This window comes from Haemorhous mexicanus, chromosome 4, assembly GCF_027477595.1.
Source record: "Haemorhous mexicanus isolate bHaeMex1 chromosome 4, bHaeMex1.pri, whole genome shotgun sequence".
Taxonomy (NCBI): Eukaryota; Metazoa; Chordata; class Aves; order Passeriformes; family Fringillidae; genus Haemorhous; species Haemorhous mexicanus.
In genome coordinates this window covers 48,761,920-48,784,121 of record NC_082344.1, presented here as the reverse complement: position 1 = coordinate 48,784,121, position 22,202 = coordinate 48,761,920, and positions in this window count along the sequence as shown.

Below are 22,202 nucleotides of genomic sequence, written 5' to 3'. Positions count from 1 at the left end.
CAAGTATATTTGGAGTATAAAATCTAAGAGTGATGGCTCAGTCAATATTTTCATTGGCTAAAAATATTAGCAGCTGATTCATAGCTTTATCTTCTATGTCCCAGGATAAACTTGTTCTCCCAGAATGCCTGAACATGCAGATAATAGGATAAAAAATATTGTTGTTAGCTGAAAAATTTTTGTATTTCCACGCTTTCTTAAGTCCTATATTGTACTAAACTCAAGCAGTTGAAGTTCCTATACTTTTTAAACCACTACAACCACTCATCTTGAGAATGGTTTTATCAATTCAAATGCAAATAATGAAAGAAGGCAGCACAATTTTCCCCTGCAAATTTGGTTGATCCCTTAGAACTTCTTTGTCTCAGTTCTCTCAGCAGATTATAGGCATCTAAGTGCCCATAATCTTGCACAAAAAGTTTCTAGTCTTACTGATATCTATCTTCAAACTCTATTTACTTTAAAAAGCTAAGGTTTTCCTGTCACGCTGAATTATTTTGGGCTCATAGACTTCAGCATTAATGCTTCCACACTTCTGCACAAAAAAACTACCTCACTGTGAAGGCCAGCTTTTAGGAACTCCCACTTCATCACATTTTATTCAATATACTTTCAAGTGTTTTCCCTAAGTAGCCTAATGTTCTAAAGAGAAAAGTCTCCAGCCTCACAGCTTGAACACTAATGAGCACTCATGCAACCACACCAATACATAGAGGTGATCTGAGCCACTCCTCTGTATTGGGATCCAGAGGGCAAATATGTGGATGGCAGGAGGAGCAGCTACAGAAACAGCTACAACATAAGGTGAGAACATGAAAGTAAGAAATGGAAAAGCATTTAATCTTTGATACTCCAACCATAGCCTGCCAATTCTTCTTTCCTTAGGATAAGGGGCAGCTTCCTAATAGATTCACCACCCTGTTGTCAAAACACCGTTCATTCCATCTCAGTCCCACAACTGTCTTGAACTGTCTAGGATAAAAGTGTGTTCATCACAAGCATCATGTGCTTACTCTATTTAGGAATAACTAATACCAGGAGGAATGTCTGGCATTCATTTGAAGAAAAATATCTCTTCTACAACCTGGAGTTCTTGTAGCAATATCCTAATCTCTGAACCTCCAAGTGTAATTTCTGTTATTTTTCTCTTATTTTTAAAAATGGCATTAGACATGTTTTTCTAAAGGATAGAATGAAAAATCAGTTGTTTATTAGAAAATCTATTTAACAGAAGTGTTCCCTTCCAAGACAGAGGGATATTTGGGTATGAAGAGCTTGGAAGAGGGTCTGGCTGTTCGCTGTCTATTTATATTACAGGTGGATATATCAAGAACCAACCTAACATTATACAAACCAAGACCAGAAATAACAAATGTATTTTAGGAGTAAGAAAAAATCATCTCTGAAAAAAATTTTCTATAGATGATGTGTACCCTCAACTCCATGCAGAACTTAAGTCAAGATAATTTGCTATTTTTCTAAACTCTATTAACTGTTCCAGACAATGGTTTTGAGATAAAAACTTCCCAGTATTCTCTGGTATTCACTAATGCAGAATGAATGTTCTTAGTGACCCCCTCTAGCCATAAAATATACAGCTGAATGTAGAAAATTACATTTCTTGAGAAGTACATTCATTTCTCCTATTTGGTATGGAACTGATTTTCACAAAAACATGATGTACTTTACCTTAGACCTTCAGTTCAGTACTTTTCATGTATTTTGGAAGACCATGGCCAAGACATAAAGAGTTGGAGGGTCACCTGTCTTCTGTTGTGACTGTATACTTGCAGGCTTTTTGCTATCACATGACATCAGCTCCTATTTTTCCTTTCCTATCACATATGAATATTTCTGTTGGGAAATTAGTCAATTTTCTGGCAGAGTAAAAGAGAATAGCATCCTCCTAGCATTAGTAAAGGGAGCATAAATAATTTCTGCTGATGACAATGTTTGAATCCACTCTTTCACAATTAGGAATTAAAGAAATTTCTTAGGTACTACTCTCTGGAAACTACTGGCAATTGCTGACTTTAACAGCAATCCCAGCACCTGCAATTAGGTCAGCTATTTGCAGTGTGCCCCAAGGGAACTTGGCAAGGCAGGTGTTCCAGTGCCTATCTATCACTGCTACCCATTCCAAAAAAACCCACAAGTATATCTGTGCTATATGCTGCTCCATCATTTTTTCTGTACCTCTGTCATCTATTCTGCTTTTTATCAGGTTCTTTTCTGCCTAGCTAGATGTTAATGTAGCCTTTGGCCTCAGCTGATCACTGTTTGTGTGGGACAACTGTGATGTCAAAAGAAAGAAAGCATCTTAATCATGTTTATACATGGTAAACTGTAGATATGTTCCAGTGTTAGAGCTGTGAATGTCACCCCAAGTCTGCAGGGTAGCCCCTAGATTTCTTCAATAAATATGTTCACATAGAATACATTTGTAAAAAAGTGGTGTTCCTGAGAGGAAATACTAATCTATGGTACACACAAACGCTAAACTGTGTTTTCTAATAATTTGTATTCTTTTTCATTGAATGTCTATTTTCTATGGAAATATAAAGTAGGTTTTTTCCTAGGGAAAATGCTGGCTCAGCTTAAGAGGTGACTACTATCTTCTGACATTTAAATGAAGTGACATAATCTTCTAGGATCGTGTTTCAAATCTATGCTTAGCAAGACAGACATCATTTTAGGACCTTCTTATTCTCCATTTTCAAAGGTTTGGATTTTGGTCTTTGTCAGACTCCTAATCTCTTGTTATGAACCCATTAGATGCATGCCTTGGTTTTTAAATGTTTGCAGTGGGATGATTTTCTGCTTAAGAAATAGAGAACTTTTAGAGGCCAAAATTAAGCATTTTCACTTTTAGAGGCCAAAATTAAGCATAATCACTTTATGCCTTTCTTCGTAATGTTTTTTTATGCATTTTTTGTTACTTTTTTTTTACATTTCCTCTTCCTTTTTTGTCATTAATGTAAAATAATCTCATCAGTTTACTTTCTTCAGATTTTTGTTCCATATGATGAGTTATACAGTTTTCAACAGTGTCACGATGAAATTGAGATTAAATTGATAAAGTTAGGAGTCAGAGATTAATTCTATTAAAATTTATGAGTTTTTGAATCTGGTATTTTATTTCAGAGTCTTCTCTATTTTGAGCCAAATAATTTTTTCTTTTTTCTTTTCAAATATTGCCTTTTTGGGGCATTCCTGAAAAGCAAAAAGAGTAGTGATTGGCCTCTCATTATTAGACCATGCTAGATTTGACAGCACACTGAAAGGAACAAATACAAATAATTAAACAACAAATGTAAAATGGTCTTTTGGGCCTTCAAGAGATACATTCACATTCTCTTTAATTTGCTCAGGTTGTGTCTTCTTTTTGGGAAAGCATCTTGGAAAGATTCAGCTGAAAGTAAAAAAAATGCTGGAAGCACGAAAATTTGATGGCCAATGGTTAAACTAGTTGGCTCCTTTACTCCTCACCTCCTAACTCCAATAAGAAATGCTTTGGGCAAGAGAGACGCACCATTAAGCCACCCAAAAGATGTGAAAAGAAATATCTATTAAATTTCTGAGTAGGTTTTCTACACACTGGAACTGAAGGCCATTTTACTTGCTCACAGACTAACACACGATCAATATTAATTATAAAAAAAAAAAGAGTTAATGATGTTCTTGTGATAAGATCAGTACAGAGTAATGAACTGAAGCAACATAAAAGCATTTTTCCATGTAGTGAACTCATACATGACAGACTTTTAAAAAATAGGTTAAAAAAATCTCTGTGATCAGAAAGCTAGAGACTGGGCTTCACTTTTTTTGTCTCTCTGAAAAGTTAGGTACAGCATACTCTGTAGTTATTCCAGAGAATAAATAATAATGGCACTCTGATGTTTTTTCAGTAAGATTATGCTCAGAAAGGAGAAGCCAAGTTCAGTTTTTAGTGCTAATTCTGCATGAAGTACCAAGAATCTCAGTGTTTTATAACATGGCATTATCAGTTGTTTAATCAACATGATCTGCCAGAACATGCTGTCATAAAAGACATTCTAAAATAAAATAAAATGAAACATCCTTCACTATGCATTGTAAAACTCTACAATCTGATCATTTTCATCAGTTGTTATGCACTGCATAGCAATGATGATCCACTTTGCTAGGTAACAGCCTAGATTTGGTGGAAGGTGGAAAAAAAGGAACACTTTCATTTCTCAAATTATTTTACTTCATCTAATATTAAATGAGTGCTGATTAAACAGCTAACAAATGCAAGACAATTGAAAATTGATCACATTTGAGCTTGATTCATTCTATCAAGAGGAGTTTCCTTTTTATAGGATTTTAAGAGACTGTTTTTGTTACACAGAAGTGTTGAGAATGTGGTGGAGGTATATCAGTGTTTATATTGATCTGGACTACAAAGTTGTGGAATGAATTGAGTTGCTTTTCTGTACAGATTGTGTCCACTCAGCACAACTATGATCTGTCTGGGTAGCATGCAGTAGTGATTCAAGAGGTCTGGGCTGTTCACACATCCTGCAAAAAGTACTCAATGCAGCTGCCAGAAATACCACCTTGAACTTAGAGCGCTTTATCTCAGACTCTAAATTGTGCAGAACATTCAGGCACACCATTCTAAATCAGATTTTTATGTCAGTACTTTTATAGATTGCTTCCATATTGCACTCGCAGCAAAACTGACACAGCGCTGCAGATCTGAAATCTTTAGGTGGGATGAAACATGTGAATTACTGAATATGAATGCTACTAAAAGACTCATAATCTGACCAAACAAGAATACTCATCAAATAAGATTCTACTAAATTGCAGTGTAATGATACAAATTTTACTTTTAAAAAAGTCATTATTTAAAAGCCAGCATATGTTATACAATGTTAGAGATTATATTGTATTTATCTACCACTCCAGAAAACAACTACTTGCTTGGTTTATAGAATGACTTGAAAGCATTTGAATAATCAAAGGGAAGAATTATATTGAAATATTTTCAAAAATGGCACAATCTCCTCACCATTATTGATTTTTATTAATTTGCTTTCCTAAAGTGTTAATTCCCATTTCATTTTTCAGATGCATATCAGTGGATCTTACTTTTTTTTTTTTAATTTCATGAAAACAACAGAAAATTGTGACTAGTATTACTTAGTAAAAAATATTTTGTACCACAGTTTTCACTTTTCTTTTGGGATAGCTCTTTTATTCTTCCATAGTGTTTAAGAAAAAATTCCATGAAGACTGTAGTTTTAGCTCTTGCACAATATGTCTGAATTGGTGAAATTGTGGATTCTTGTATTTATCTCTTTTCTCAGACTACCAGGGATGTTGACCCCTCAAGCCATAAATGCAATAGTGCAGGACCGACTGTTCCTCTGGATTGTGGATTCACAGGGCAATGTCCATCCTGTATCCTTACTTTGACAGAGCCTCCTCACTCATTCCTGTCAGTCCAGAGACTAATTCAGCACTGGAATTTTATTCTGTACAAATTACAGAGGGATGTGTAGCTCCTTTGGGATTTAACCCGTCAAGATATTCCAGTCACATCAGAATCTTTGGAGAACATTGCAGCTTAGTATGTGGAAAGTTCCAGCTCCTCAGCTGCCCAAGTCCATATTAATAATAGAGTTGGTCAGAAATTGGAATACTTCCAAGGAAGCATTGTGGTCTTGGAAAACTACAGCTTTTGACAGCAAAATGGGCAATAGTTTTCTATAGTTCTAATGCGTGTCTTCCATCCAAAATAGTATCATTATTCTTTTCAGAGAGAATGTTCATTTAACAGGGACACCAAATAAAGGTGTATTTTGATTTTTACACAAAAAATGTTCACTATGTTATGCCTGCAAATACTCTTACCTATTTTTTGTTGAGATATTGACAATATTGATTAAGCCAATGTTCTTAAGACTCTTTCTATCTCCACAAATTTTGCCCCATGGCCCAAGAGAGGAAAAAAAAGGTCTGTTTTCTGTAATATATACTCTTTGGGTATTTTGTTTCTAGAGAAATATATCCTACCAGTATGTTTCTCAGTATGGAAAATATTTTGCCCAAATAGACACCAGAAAACAAAGAATATTAATGCATTGTGGGTATTCTGAGATGTGGTGCCTGCTGTAGTTCTTGAACAAGACAGAAATTATACCCATTTATATGATGAATGATGCATATCAAACTAATACACCATGAAGAAGGTGTAAAGACTATAAATAGTAAGATAATTCTATTAGATAATACAAAACATTTCAGTTATTGTACAAGTTCCTGCTGAAGCTCCATCTGGAATACCATATATAAAGCTGGTCACCTATATTCAAGAAAGATTAATTGGTAGCAGAACAGCTGCTGAAGACTATTGAAATGTTGAAGGGAGAGCTAAGCTTGTTTAGTCTAGTAAAATATAGGGCTTGAAAAGGCATTGCATTGTTCTCAGCAAGTACATACAAAATGCAGATACAGGGAGGGAAAATTCACATGTAAAATCATAATAAAATTTGAAAGAACAAATGTATTTTAACAAGAGAGGAGTAACTTTGGAAAAGACTTCTAACCATGTGACTGCTAAAATTGCAAAATTCTCTTTGCAGGAGCCTTCAACCTATTAATAAATGAACTCAGAACTCTAGAAGCTGCCATTCAGGTGCGCTGGCTAGACTAATGCACAGTTTTTAATTTTACCTCACAAACAGAGCATCACTCACATTTGGGTTCTGTAAAATCAAAATCCTGTGCTGCTTCAGTTTGGACTAGAGTAGGGAGAGAGGGTCCCATGACAGAGATTCTGACAACTCCATTTTCTGGATATGGCCAGTGTATTCAGCTGAAGAGACAGAACTATTGCACTCCTGCTTAGCCCAGTCAATACATTTGACTAAATGCCAAGTCAAAACTGAAGCACACTTCAGTAGTTCATTCTTTCCTAAAGTAGCAAAACTGAAATAATTATGAATGTCATTGATGGGAAATTTTATTCACTCATCCTTAAGCTGTACAGTTCATACAGCGTTCATTCCAATAATCTTGTCATTTTGTCCTTATAAATAGCATTCATTATACCTCCCTGGGTTTCACACAAGGACTGTCTGAAAAACACATGAACAATATAATTAAATTACAGAAACATGCAAGATATTAGGGATGATAAATGTATTTTATGACCTTTAAAATGAAGCCAGACATCATTCATTCATTTCTTCCCTTTTATGTCTTGAATGTCTTGAGTTTCAGAAAAAAACCCAAACTATTTTGATGGAAACTGATTCTTATTCCACATTCATGGGGATTTGCATTGCTGGTGCTGTGAATGATACATCAGTTTTACAGTCACCATGCAAAGTGCTAAGTCAAATTTTTCCAGGTCCTGTCATACAAAAGTATATTAGATCAGACAGAAATTTTTAATTTAATGACATATTAAAATTCAGCATAATTCCAGAATGTATTGAAATTAGTAGGTATGTTTGAAACCAAAAGGAATTAAAACCATAAAATGCTATCTGCAGGTGATATTCTAATAACTATGCACCATATTTGATATAGCAATATTGAATTCTTTCTTACAATAATTTAAGATTTCACCGTGAATAGAAATCTTTACAAAAATAATCTCTGCCAAACAGTAGAATTCCAAAAATCACAAGAGTGGCCAATTAGGACAGTAAAATAAAGGTTATATTGATGCTTACTTACATTCCAGAAGTTTCTATTGTTTTTGACATCCTGTTTTTTTTTCTCCTAAAGAATGCATTGCATTAATTTGTTAATAAAATTGGAACTGTAATAGAGAGGCCTAAATAGCATGGGCTGGCTCTATTGTAACTGGCTTAGAAATAATCTAGATTTGTATCAGAAAAGACAATTTGGTGCAGAAATATTTCCATTTTTAGATGGTAGTGCTAATGTTAACATATCAATGATAAGTAATACAACAACATTATTTATATAAAAATTATTTCTCATATACTTTGACTACTTCTACTTTACTAGCATTATTTCCATTTCAGAGATACTGGCAACCAGAATTTTAGAATACATTTCATATGTTACTTTTTTTTTCTTTTTCCCCCACAGCAAGACCACATCTTTAGACGACCTGATTACCTTAGTTCAGGTATCATATATCACTGTATATGCAAGGTAAGCAAAAATCTCTCATGATCGCCTACAAGCTTAATTTAGCACTTGGACTCTTGTGTTTCTGATCTGCTGAAATTTAAAAAATACATCTTGGCAATGATATCTTTTTGCAGATGTTAAAATTGTAACTATGTGGTAATTTTTAGCTGTGAATGTTAGAGTAATGATAGCAGGTATGTTCCAACTAACAAGCAATACTAGATTTTCTTTATTTTTTTTCCAATTTCTTTTTCAAGCCCAAGGCAAAATTGTTGGTCCAGCACTGAAAGAAGATTAAGTACCTCTACTATTATTTTTTAGCTGTTATTTTTCTGGGTTGGATGACAAAAAACAGGAGAGAAATGTAATGGTTAGGACTTCTAGCATTCTCAGGGATTATATAATCTGTAATTAATTTATTTTTCCTTTCTTAACTGGAATTCACCTTGAGGCCATCAGTCATCAAATGAACAAAACTTTTTTTACTGTGTGGGAAAGGAGATACTTGAATCACACAGAGTAACTGCTGGTATCCAACTGTAATTTTGGTTGTTCTGGCTATTTCATTTGCTAAATAAAAGTTTAGCAAATGTCTCTTCTCTTTTGCATCTATTGTGCCTGAGTCAATCCAGACTTCCTTTGGCTTTACTGTGCAAGTCTATATTTACAGCAGACAGAACCCCATGTGTTGATCACTTACTTTTATTATCTCATTTTTGTTGTGGTGTAAGTATATTACCTTTTCTCTCTGTGGATAAGCACTTCACTCATGAGCTTCCTGAAGCTGTGCTGCAACTGCTTAATTCTTCTTATAACCTAGTTTGAGGCTTTAAATTCTACTTGTAAATTGATTTTCACACCATCAGCTGAAGATATTTCCTTGATGCTTCTTCTCCGAAGTCATGGCAAGCATACTTTTGTTTCCTAAGTCACTGCTGGTGACAACAGTTACTATCTCTCTATAGAAAAGAAAATTTCACTAACCTTTTTCATGGTATCTGGATACACATCAGTCCTACTTAGCTGTTAATTTAAAGAGCAAAACATTTTATCACCTCTTCAAAATGAAGAGGTATTCAATTGGAATAAATATCAATATATCCTAGGGTCTGGAATACCACTTCACATGAATACACATTTGAATATTTGATTACATGCTAAATATACTAATCACTAAGAACAGTGTGAAAAATATGATTTTCACTCTACAATTAATCCTGTGTAAATGTACACACTAAGGGAATTAATTACCAGTACAAAAAATATCCTTATTTCCTAGACTTACAGAGAAGGGCATGATTTTTCCATGTAAAATTGACTTTATAATTCCTAATATATGTTGTAAGTATTGAAACACTTTATGCAGCATTAGAAAAAGGGGATTTCTGTGTCAACTCTAAGTAAGCTTTGATTCATTTATATCCACTGAGGTTTATTCACCCTTCCAACCAAAGTTAAAGATTCCTCTACAGTATCAGGACTGAGTAGTTGGGTCTCTCTTCCTTGCCTCCACCCTGGAACTTGGATCTCTTTCCTTTTGCTACACAAAAGTGAAAATAATCAATTTAACCAATGCAAAAGGCATTCCTTAGCATCTGCATCTTCCTTTCCCAATACACAACCTTCTTGTTGGTGTCTGTGAAAATTTTGTGTCGAAGAGTAAAAGGGGCTCTTCCATCAGCTGTAAGTGCCGTGCTGTAACCGCAGGGGTGAACGTGCCCGTAGGCAGAAGGACTTGGTCAGGCACTGCCTTGTTTGCACTGCAAATGCTCTGGAATCACAGCAGGGAAACAAATGGAATTATGTTATCTCTCCTCTTCTACTGTGTTCAGGATAATGATGAGGTTAGGCCCCTTCCTAGATTCTTGGAAAACACTTGAAAGCCTGTTCATGGTCAGCTTTAACAAATGTTTCCTGGTGCTTGATAAACAAGGTTCATATATTTCTGGAAGAAATAGGCCCAAAGAAACATGGTATCTATCTGAGTGTAATAAAAAGGAAGAAGAGGAATATCACTTTGGGCCAAAACTAAGAAGCTTGAGGGAAATCTTCATAACCAAAGTTTTAAAAAAATATTTTTTAATCCAAAGTGGAGCAGAACAGTGAAGAAAGTCATAAGGAAATGCAAGAAATAAATTCATTAAGAACAGCAGCAGCTCAAAATGGAAGTTAAGATGGTAGGCTATCTTTCCAACTCACAGAATATTAAGACTGAAATAAATATGTCATAATCAGGATAGATTTAGACAATTATTTAGATATGTGACCATAGTAGCTACCCCAGTTTCCTTATTTTGAAGATGTCAGGGTTGCTTACTTTCAAGTGAGTTGGAATATCATGAATTTGTAGGGTTTTTTCCCCCCCTACCATTAGTTGTTCTTTAGATTCATGAATATCTTTGGTTTTGGCACATTATTTTCTTCTCATCTTAACAACACTTTGCTGTTGTTGATACAAAAATATACATGCTTTGAAAATGTATGAATGTATGGTACCTAGGTCAATGGTCACTTAGCTGGGACACTTGGGGACTAGGAGTAAAAAAATAGAGGAGGAAATAGACTTATCCACAGACAAAACAATCCCTCAAGTGTAGATCCATCAAACTGCAAAATTTTAACTAAAAAGTCTCCCTTAGCTATAAGTCACATGTTATTTTTCAAAATGGACAAGTCATTTGTAGGCAGAAGTTTTAGTTTTATGAACTTTTTAAAGCATGGAATTAAACACAAGCTTAAGTTCAGAGCAGGTTTTTTTTCCTGCAGTACAGTAGCTATATGCAGATAGGCACATAACATAAAATTCTGGTTTTCATCTGGATTCTCTTATTGCAGTTATTCCAAAGCATAGAAAAAAACCCCCTACTCTTATTTTTAATAAATAGTTCCAGTCAGTTCCTAATATTGTTAGCACAGCTCATTAATTTCAGCTGTCTCCAGCACTCTCTTCCACTTTCAAAATTAATTAAGCTACTGGCACATTAACTGGAAGGAAGAGGCCATAGCTTTTTTCATGCAGAAAACAATAAGAGCATAAATCAAGAGAGGCAATTCTAATGTTTTGGAATTGACCTTATGAAGGGGTACTTTGCCAAGTGACAGCAGCATCTGTTCAAATGGGAAAAATCAAACATAACAAGTGAAAGGAACACATCCACTTCTCTCTCAAATATTGTGGAAATATTTCTCATTGCTTGCAATTACCTACCACATCAACAACCCTCTTTGGTGCCCGTCATCCCATCCATTGTACATTAGCAGTCAGCTTCCTTTTGCCTTGTAATTTTTCACCCACCAACAAACTTGGAATCTTAATTTGAATATAAAGAGACATAATATTATTATGATAACCAATGTGGTATTTTCCATTTTGTCTGCTAATATTTTTAAAGTAAAGTTAGCCTTCTGGACCATATATAAAATACATATATTTATACACGAACATTACCACTGAATCAACTTAAAACAGCTAAAGAAGGTTGATATATTAGATAGTTTCAGAAGCTTGGAAAAGGACTGGGTTTTTGTCCTGCAGCTGTTAAAAGAGTTGGCAGCAGGTATCAGAAAGTAGTGTTTGTGAAAACTGACATTTCAGTGGATTTTTACTCACATATCACTGATGAGAGGTGTCACACCTTCCCCTGTGGGTGAGCCACCAGCAGATCCAGAGCTGCAGGCAGTGTCCTGGCTCTGCAGGCCGGGAGCAGGAAGCACCAGTGCGGTGCCGGGGGGTTATGCTGAGGAAGCTTCCCTGGGCACACAGCTGGAGAAGGCTTCCCTTGCATGCCATGGGCTGCTGCAGGACTCATCCTGCACAACTACCTGGCTGTGAACCCCAGCCCTGCTGAGGCTCCATCTCCCAGGAGGGAAGGAATGGGGGAGCCCTGAGGTCCAAGAACAACCTGAAGGGTATTGAGTTTTCACCAGCCTTTCCTTCTGAAGCCAAGGACCAGAATTCCATTGACCATCTCCAAGGGTCCCTATTGACTTTTCAGATTTATTTCCACATGCAACCTGCATCTAGTCTCCTCAATTATCCCTCAGGAGGAACAAGATTCCTGATTTGTAATTAAAACACCTCGGATGATGTGTCAGACAGATGCTTACCAAACCTTGGGGACTGACTTTGATCACAGGTTCTGAATATACTGCTGATTGATATTTAAAGTCATAATTCAAGACCTTTTCCCCAGAAGCTTACATGCCTTTTTAGATCTGTGAGAACTGCTTATTTTCAGTCTGTATCCTTGTGATCTGCCTTTTGTGATTTACTTTAAGTGAAGAGTTGACAACCTTTCTCCTCTTTCCCATGACACAGCCCTCTCTTTCTCTTCCTCTTGGCCCCATGTCACCTGCTCCATGTAAAAGCACCCGGAATTTTGCTCAGGACTAGGCTCCTCTTCAGTTTTCCCATTTCTGAAAGTACTGGCGATATCCATAGAATACACTGGAAAAAATACCAAGCTGATGTGACAATTTGGACTTTCATTAGCAGGAAGTATTTGGGAAAGTCATTGTTCTGGTTACCAAGCTGTAAGACTTCTTTCAGGACCCCTTCTTTGCTGGGTGTCACTGAGAGGACCCACTCCAATGTGTGACCTTCAACAGAGTATCCTGCAGAAATACTGCTCAGACAAAGGCCTGAGTTACACTTGGGTACAAATTTGAATTAATGTAGGAGGCTTAAGGTTTTCTTTTCTTGAAGGGCTTCCTGCTGGAAGACTGTGGCAGAAGTTGACTGAGGCAACTAAGAGTTTTTGCCAAACACAGCATGTTCTGTTGATTCCTCAAAGGTATCAAACATTCAGGATAAAAAAGGCTGATTGCTGATGCACCTGTATTATTTAGACCTTTTAATGTTGCTTAGCCAGCTTCCACTCTGACAGAGTCATCCCAAAGCACTTATCACTCCACTCTTCTAGCAGCCTTTCAGCCCACCATGCTCCTTCTCTTTAGAAACAGTAAAGGTGTTTGGGTTGTGCATGGCTCCCTGTGTGTTCTTTAATATGGCCTTGAGACTAATAAAACTGGGATGCAGCAGATAATAAGCACTTTCTTGTTCCCTTACAATGACATATTATCTTGCTACTGCTTTTAATGGATCTAATAGTGCAGCCTGCCACCTCCAAAAAGCTACCAGGAATTTTAATATCAGAATCCTTCTCTTACTTAAGCAAAACCAGTGTTAAAAACATCTTTTAAAACAGAATAACTTGTGAGTAGCTAAGAGAGACAGAATGAAGGGCATCCCAAACATGTACCATAAAGGGCAGCCTCCTGGAGGTTTCCCCTCAGCCTGGAGGTCCTTAGGGACTTCCTGCACTCTGACCATCCAATCTACATGCAGCTTCACACCATGTTATCTGCTTCCAGGAATATCACTTTTTTCCCCCCATTATGCCCCAGAGTTTCCTTTGTGCCACTCTCAACTTGTCTCACCATTTCTCAGTGTTTACAACGCCCACTCTCCCCTGTGAGACAAATCCTGCCCTGAGAAAGCTTCCCTTCCCAGCTAATTCAGCCAGCACCAGCAGCATGCCAGGGCAGCAAATGGGACAAATGACTAAAAAATTCCCTTTTTATTTAGGGGCTTACCCCTAATCCAAGCATTTCTTACTTGAAGTTATCAGGCACAGCAAACAGAAAAAGCAAGTACTGTGTATCACTGTCCTAAAATTGAGAATAAAATAATCTGAGTTTATACATATAGATGTTTATGTAAATATATAGGCATAAATACACATATTTTGTACATATGCAAAATGAGATCTGTTGCTATATATACAACTTCTAAAGCAAAAGAAAATAACTGTAGACAGGACTAAATATTTTTGTGATAGGAAACAATAATTTATTTCTATTTTGAAAATATTTTGGGGGAAAAAATTACAAAGGGCCTGATTGAAGACCATTAATTGAACTGAAGGATGCATATGGTGAGGCTGATGACAGCCATTCTCTCATATATTGCAGACCCTGTGCTCTGTGAATCCCTCTGTGCCCACACCCCATGGTGTCTGACCCAAATGCAGTTACCTTCAGACTTACCAGATTTTCTGTACCTCCAGAGTATGCTAAGTACCTTTTAATAAAAAACTCTGGGGTAAGCTAGTTTCAGTTCCACCTGGTGATGCTTTTCTACTTAAATATTCAAAGGTTGAGAGAGACAACAGCACATTGACTTAATTGTGGGAATATTTGATTGAAATTCTTGTTTTGATTTTCATGTCTGAAATCCAAACATTAGTCTAAAAGACATTTAAAAGGCAGCATTTGTTCAGTATCTGCAGTTAATACGGGCCACTGGGCTCAGAAGGCACAGTCTGCCATACCTGGGGGAATGAATGGGTAAAGTCATCAGCTCCTAGAGTCGGTCTTGATGCATGTCCAGTACTTACAGGGTCACAGTCAAGGGAAGATACTGAATGTAACCACCCCAATATACATCATAGGGTTGTAAGAAGGAGTCTTTGTTACAATATGGGATTAATACCTTTCAAGCAGGGGAGAAATTGATTTTGTGCCTCCATCAACCAAGATGAATGCCCTAACCAGGCAGGAAAAGAAAGAAACAGGATCTGTATCACTTTCTTCTAAGCTTTATTAATCTACTCTTTTCTACTGTGTTTTTTTTATTATTATTTTTGTAGAAGAATGTATCAAATTATTTAAGTGAACTGGACTTTTTAAAAATAATTATTTTGTCAAGAAGGAAAACATTTCCTGCGTTACACCAAAGCTCCTACATTAAATAGAGGCAGTAAACTGATTTCTCCCTGAAAGATTTTTCTACCTTTTCTGAAATTTTATGGAATAGGATACTTAATGCTCACTTGTGTCAGCTTGTTATCCTGCCTTTCCACCTTAACAGTCTTCTGTTTAACCAAGACTCCTTTTAACTATTCAGGCAGCCTACAGCAATAAACCATTGGAGTTCAGTAAATCACACAGGACTCACAAAGTTAACACAGTCTGCCAGATAATCTCAGCCATAAAATAATAATGCTACTTCATTAAGAAAGAATCCATTCATTTAAAGGTTAGATATTAATGCACTTAATGGTTTTGCATAGAATTCATATTACAATGAAACCTTTGAATTTCTTGCTCTCCAATATTAAGCAATAATGAAATGAGAACAAAGTACCCTTTTAAAACTTCCAGTTTGAAGTTACACTTTAGTTGCAATGAGACATCTAGCAAATTTCTCAAAAGTTTAATTTAATTACTGAAATGATTAAAAAGATTACTTAAGTTTCAGGTGATATCTATCACAATTACACACATACACTGACTCCCACTCACCACTAAGATCAGCACATTGTGAGTGATAACTCCTCCTTGAGACATACCAGAAGGAGACATTTGAGGACAATTATTTATGAACAGGCAAAGCTTCATTTAAATGAATGAAACACAATATTTACAGCAGCAAAACTTCTGACCTTCATATTTCAACTTCCTTTTTTTGTGTTCTAATGAAAATGAGTGTGTTAAAATCCATCCTATTTTGTAAATAGATGCTGTTTTTTTTGTATACAGATTCTTGTAAAATATGCTTTTCCCTTTAATAAAAGTGGAACCAGCTTCAGTCAACCAAAATTCTTTAGCTTAACCTAAGCATAAGATCTTTGAGCCCAAACAGAAGATTGGAACATTATAATATTGGACAGGGAGCTTTAAGGCTGCAATTCAGTTGTTGCCAACAATAGCTTTTACTGTGGAAAAAACAGCAATAATAGTAAATTTCATTTATGAAGTGCTCCTCTCAGAGTTCCATGGAGTTTTGCATCCCAAGCAAGTAAAAGCAACACAGGAAATAGACCTTTAAAATTCTGCTTTAAAAAGCCAAATCCACAACAGCTTTTTAAATATAAATAGGAATTTCATTTCATTGTAAAACATACAGTATAAGCTCAGACACTCACAATCTTCAAGGTATTTTTAAGACAAAATCATGAATTGGGATATTCTTACCTAAAAAATATACCAATAGGAAAGTGAATAAAAGAAAAAATGAAAAACGAGGACCCAGTATTGCCAGAGTCCTTATAAAAATAGAAAACCAAATGCAAAACTTTAAAATTGAAAACATCATTAAAAGAAGGAAACCACTACTTTTTTTGTTGGTTTCATGAATTTTTCTTTTAGCTGTAATTCTGAAAAAAATCTTTATCTCAGCAAAACAATAGACCAGACCAAATTCTATATTAATTCTATATTATATATATAATATATTATATATTATATATTATATACTATATTATATATAGTATATATTTTATACATAAATATGCATATTTATATATATGTCACTAGTGATTCTGCAGGGCTCCATCTTATAACCTGTGCTCTTCAACATCTTCATAAATTACTTGCAACAGGACTGAAAGGTATACAGATTAATTTTGTAGACAATACAAAACTAGGAGAGGCCCTGAAGAGAGACCTTGATAAATCAGAGGAGTGGGCAGTCACCAAGCAAATGAAGTTCAGCAATGGAAAGGGCTGAATTCTGCACCTGGGATGGAGAAATCCTGGATGTACAGACAGACTCAGGAATGAGATGCTGGGAAGAAGTGCTATGGAAAGGGACCTGGGGGTCCTGGTTGATGGCAAGTTAAATATGAGTCATCAGTGCCCTGGCAGCCAGGAGGGTGAACTTGTCCTGGGGTGCATTTGGCACAGCAAGGCCAGCTGGGCAAGGGAGGGGATGGTCCCGCTCTGCTCTGGGCTGGGGCAGCCTCACCTCGAGTGCTGGGGGCAGTTCTGGGCACCAGAATACAAAAAAGACATTAAATTGTTGGAGACTGTGCAAAGGAGGACCATGAGGACGGTGAAAGGCTTTGAGGGGAAGGTTCATGAGAAGCAGATGAGGTCACTTGTTCTGTTCAAACTGGAGAAGAGGAGACTGAGGGGAGATATCACAGTTACAGCTTTCTCCTGAGGAGGAGTGGCCAACATTGATCTCTTCTCTGCGGTGACCAGAGACAGGGCCCAAGGGAATGGTCTGAACTTGTATCAGGGGAAGTTTATGTTGGATATCAGAAAAAGTTTCTTCATCCAGAGAGTGTTTGGAACATGGTCTCCAGGGAAGTTGCCACAGCATCAATCCTGACAGAGTTCAATTGTTTGGATAACATTTTCAGGAATATGTTGTAACTCCTGGGGATGGTCCTGTGCAGGGTAAGGAGTTGGGCTCAGTGATCCTTGTGGGTCACTTCCAACTCAGCATATTCTGTGGTTTTTGATATCTCATATCTCAGCAGAAAATGAAATTTAAAAAAAAAAAAAAGTTTGACTTGTCCTTCCAGAGGTATGTTGCTCTGGCCATGGAGAGCAACCACAAAAAAAGGAAAAAAGTGCATTCTTTGCCATGATGTTAACAGAATATGGACTTCTTCTGCTACACTTGTATTCAGATTTCTGCCTTGAAAAAAACAGATTTGTTGTGCCTTGACCAAATCCTAATCATTAACCAGGTTGTGTGCCATAATCTGGAATGTTTTAGCTTTATCTGTCAAAAGCAGCTTTAATCACAAGGATTTTACATCATGTCATCACTTTGTCTTAGTCATTTTATCTGGACAAATCAATACTTATTTCTAAGTGACAAGTTCTATCAGAAAATCACTATTCATTAATCACAGAAAAAAAAAATTAATGCTGATATGTTGCAGATGAAGAGCTCCAGTACTCTGTTTATTTGGTCTGTATGTAAGATAAGGATTAAAACATCTTTTAAAGCACAAAACTGAGTATTGTATTTTTATTCTTTTTCTGTATGATAATGTATATTACATAGGTAAACAAGGCAGCAGAGGATGCAACATGCCACCAAAGAGAAGACACACCAGTGGAAGCAAGTTTTACTTACTATGACACTTTAGATTAATTATATATGTTCACAAAGACATATATATATAGTTAGAGTGGAAGGATCTTGAGATTGAATTGGAAATTGACATAATCAAATATGGCAATGAAGTAGATAATTTGTTATGTTAACGAAGCAGATTTATAAATGTTGCAATTGCACTGATCAAATGGGCAAAAAATAAAGCCTCCAGCCCCACTCAGTGTCCAAGAACCCCCAAACCCAAAACACAAGTCTTCTTCAAGGTGTGCAATCAATTACTAATGATAATTATAAAGAAGGAGAAACTTCATCATTAATGAAACAAGGAAAGAAGTAGGTGCTAAATGTAAGGCCAACATCAATTCACAAAAGTGTATATACATTAAACATTGTTATGTCTGTGCTGCTTTAGTGAAGGCTACAGCATTTGGTAATAAAAAAGGCAAAATTTCAGTCCCAATTAGTCCAGGCTCCCAAATCTTTACTGTAATGTCACATCCAGTTGCCAGTTAATCCTACTACAATAATTTCTTTACTTATTCCCATTTCTACATTTTTCAAATATCTACCCAGTGTTCAACCATTATTGTTCAAAAGTCTGTATATGTGTCTTCCATTTTGCTTAGTTTAAAGCTTCTCTAGACAGTCCCAGTATTTACTGTCTGTGTTCTAACTGAAATTATATTTTTCTACAGTCATCCTCTACTTCTAAATGAGAAGCAGTTTTACATGCTCAGTGCTGAAAGCCACAGCTCATGACATTTGAAACATAAGGTTTGTGGTGTTCTTATAGCTGAGCTCAGGCAAAGAGTGTGAGTGGTTAATGGAAAAGCTCCAGTGTGGCACCAGCTGGGTCATGAATATAAAAGTGCCTGTTGTCCTTTAAAGTCTGCACTTAATTAAGGCACGGTGAGAAAAGGATCTATCAATTTTCTTTGACCAAGATCCTGCTTGACAGATAGTAAGCCATGTGTTCTGTGGAGTTGAGTCTTACCAGGTGTTGCCTCCATGTAGCCTCCATGACGAAGCACAAGGAATCCTTCCTGATGTCACAGCCCCCCATTTGGGACTCTGTCCAGGCATCTTTAGCCAGGAGCACAGAGATTCTGCAAATGGTGTATACACAACTTTGAAGTGTAAAGGAGTTTTAGGGAGTTATTTGGCCGAGTGGTGCCATGTTCATCTTTCCTGATGCAGCACACCAAGACCATACACCACAGCACACAGGTGCCAGACAGGTGGCCCCCAGGGCAGCAGTGTAAGCCTCAGCATCCACATGTGACAAGTCGTGGATGTTGCTGAGCTGCTGTCTCCCATCAGCTGACAGCTCTGACCACTCAACCCAATGACCCCCAGCAAAACTAATTAGCTCCACAGTTTCTCTTTTAGGCTTTAATCCATTCCTTGATGTTGTTTTTCCCCTTGCTTTCTTAGTGATCCTGTCTCAGCAATCCTATTTCTCTAACTTTTACATTTTGCTGTCTCTACAGGCTGTCTCATGGCTCCTTTTCCACAGCATGAGTCAAGGTAACAAATCTAAGACATGTGGGCTATATCCTGAATCCACACAAGTAAAGCCCTGGAACAGGGGGAACACATGGCAAGGATTTCAGGGACAGGGTTTCATCAGAGATCCTTGAGAAGATCTGCAGGCACAAAGCTAGCACAGAAGCAGTAAGTTTTGTAAACCTCAGCAACAATGACCTATATTCCTCATTGCTATAGACATGCTCACTGGTTTAGTACCTGCTTGTTCATGTATACACAGGCTTATAGCTATGTAAGCCTGTGTATATCTGTATATATTAACAGGCTTCACAATAACTCTTTCTTACACACATAGAAAAGAACCAGTTGCAGCAGCTGGGATTGTGAATGCAGATAGAATAGCACATTTGCATGCTTCATGCTTAAAGTTATTTCCTCTTTTTAAATAATTATTTTTCATAAAATCTGCCTTGTATGAAGTATTACAAGAGAGCAGTATGAGATTAAAGTGAAATATATCATCCAATTAATAATTTAAAAATATATATCAATTTTCAAAACCTTGCATATTAAAATAAAAAAGAATAGAACCCTCTCTGTTTATTGAAAAAGTCAATTAGATTGCTTTTTAAAGCAAGGTGTTTCACAAATTGTGCCTAACAGCAAGAAATACTTGTCCCCAAAGATAAAATCAGAAATGCAGAAGCAGCAGAACCTCTGCTGCGTTGTACTGTGTTAACAGTGATTTTAATTTCCAAACCAACGTAGAAGTTGTTCATTTCTTCTTCTGAATAATGAGCAAAATGTCCACTGACCTTTTTCTGTAGTTCTCTGCCTGTAATCATGGTGCAGATATTGCATTGTATTGCACTCTGGTTCACAGGGTGACTGCCAATGTGGATATTCTAAACCATTTAAAAAGCATCTCTTTCAAAACATGAGAAATAGTGTTTTACATAAGATTAAGCTTTCTGAAGCGCTAACACCGGGCTCATGAGGTGAATAACGGGTGGTTTTATGTGAGTGATGGCACCACTCCATGAACTGCTGAACTCATGTACAAAATGTTCTCCATATGCCTCATTGATATAGACCATTTGATTGCAAATGTGCTCTCTGGTATTAATCAGTAGATTGTTAATCTTAATATTGTCTTGTGTTGTCACTAGACATTTAAATAAATAAGCAATATAACAGGGAACTTTTTCCACAGATATGCCGGTAAATGTGCATTAGCTGTTTCTGCATGCAGTGAAAGACTGCAATAAATATAAATAGCACAGAAAAACCCATCTGGAAACATCACAAAAAATGTAGTAGTTTTGTGTAGAGCCTCCCAAGTTTTTCTACGTAGTTTTAAGATAGAATCCAAAGAAGTCTGCTGAGTTTCCACAAGGTCTCATGCTTTCTCTTCTCCTCAGGTTTTATGGTAGAAGACAGAAGAGTGTGTTAGTACCTCCAGTAGCTCTAGGGTGTGTTACATTTTTCTTTGCCACCTATTCTATTTTAACAAGTGACTTCATGGAATAGTGAATTTTAATTTGAAAGAGACAACAGGTATATCACAGAAATAAAGACATAAGGCTAGGATTTGGTCCATATATTAAAAGAAAGGTAAATATTTTGGAAATGGTATGAATTAAGTTAATGATTTACCTGTATAGAATACGTTTCTAACAAAAAGAATATAAAATGTTCTTGACACAGAAACACAGGATAGGAGTAAAATGAACTTCCCTCATTATCTTGTTATTATTGTGAGATATAACCTCATTTTACCTCAAATCTTGTTGAGTTGCTTGTGTCTGCTCCACTCTTCAAACTGCTTCAGAAGGTGTGAGAGACTGGAGGGAGCTTCTGGCTTGAAACATTCCAGGTTTGTGTGAGGGGAAAGAGAAGGTCAGGTCTGGCTCTGGGGAGGGGATGCTCTGGTCTGCACTCCTCCCTAGCCCAGGCCTGTATCCCAGCCCCTGCAGGGACTGCCAATCCTGTCCTCAGCTTCTGTGCTGAACCTTGATACCTTTATCTTGCACATCTCTGTCCCCTGCAGCCTCCTTAGATTATCAGTTCTTATTAATAAAGGATCTGGAAATGCTTTACATTAGCTACATTCAGTAATGCCTATAGGTCTTGCATTGTAGAATTTGAATTGCATTCCTTGCTTGTTCTTCTTCACCATCTTTGAAACTTACTGACATCTGACTCCCCAGTCAATGGATCATCTCTTCCATAACACTAACAATATTTCCTTCATAATCTAATTTTCTTTTACTCCTTTTCATCAAATAATCGTTTTGATTCCTTTTAGCTCTTCCTAATTTGTTTTTGACATTTTTTCCTCCATCCTTTTTGTTGCACTTTTTCCACATGATCTTTTCTTCTCCAGTCCTCTTCTCTTCGTCTTGAGAAAGAAATTTAGGGACTCATTCACAGACTCCTGAGTTCAAAAACACATGAAATCTCTTCTCTCTATTTTGTCTTATCCAAAGGAAATAAAGCTTTTAGCCAACATCTCAGGAACCACCAGAATGCAGCTGAAGGCTAGGCCACCATGAAGACTGCTGAGACACCCACTGTCACTTGCTACAGGCCCCATTTCTAGGTCAAGTAAGATGTCTTCTATCTCAGCAATGCAATTACAGAGGTGAAACTTGCAATACATCAAACTGCCACTTTTATGTTCATCTTCAAACTGGAAAGAACTTCTGACATT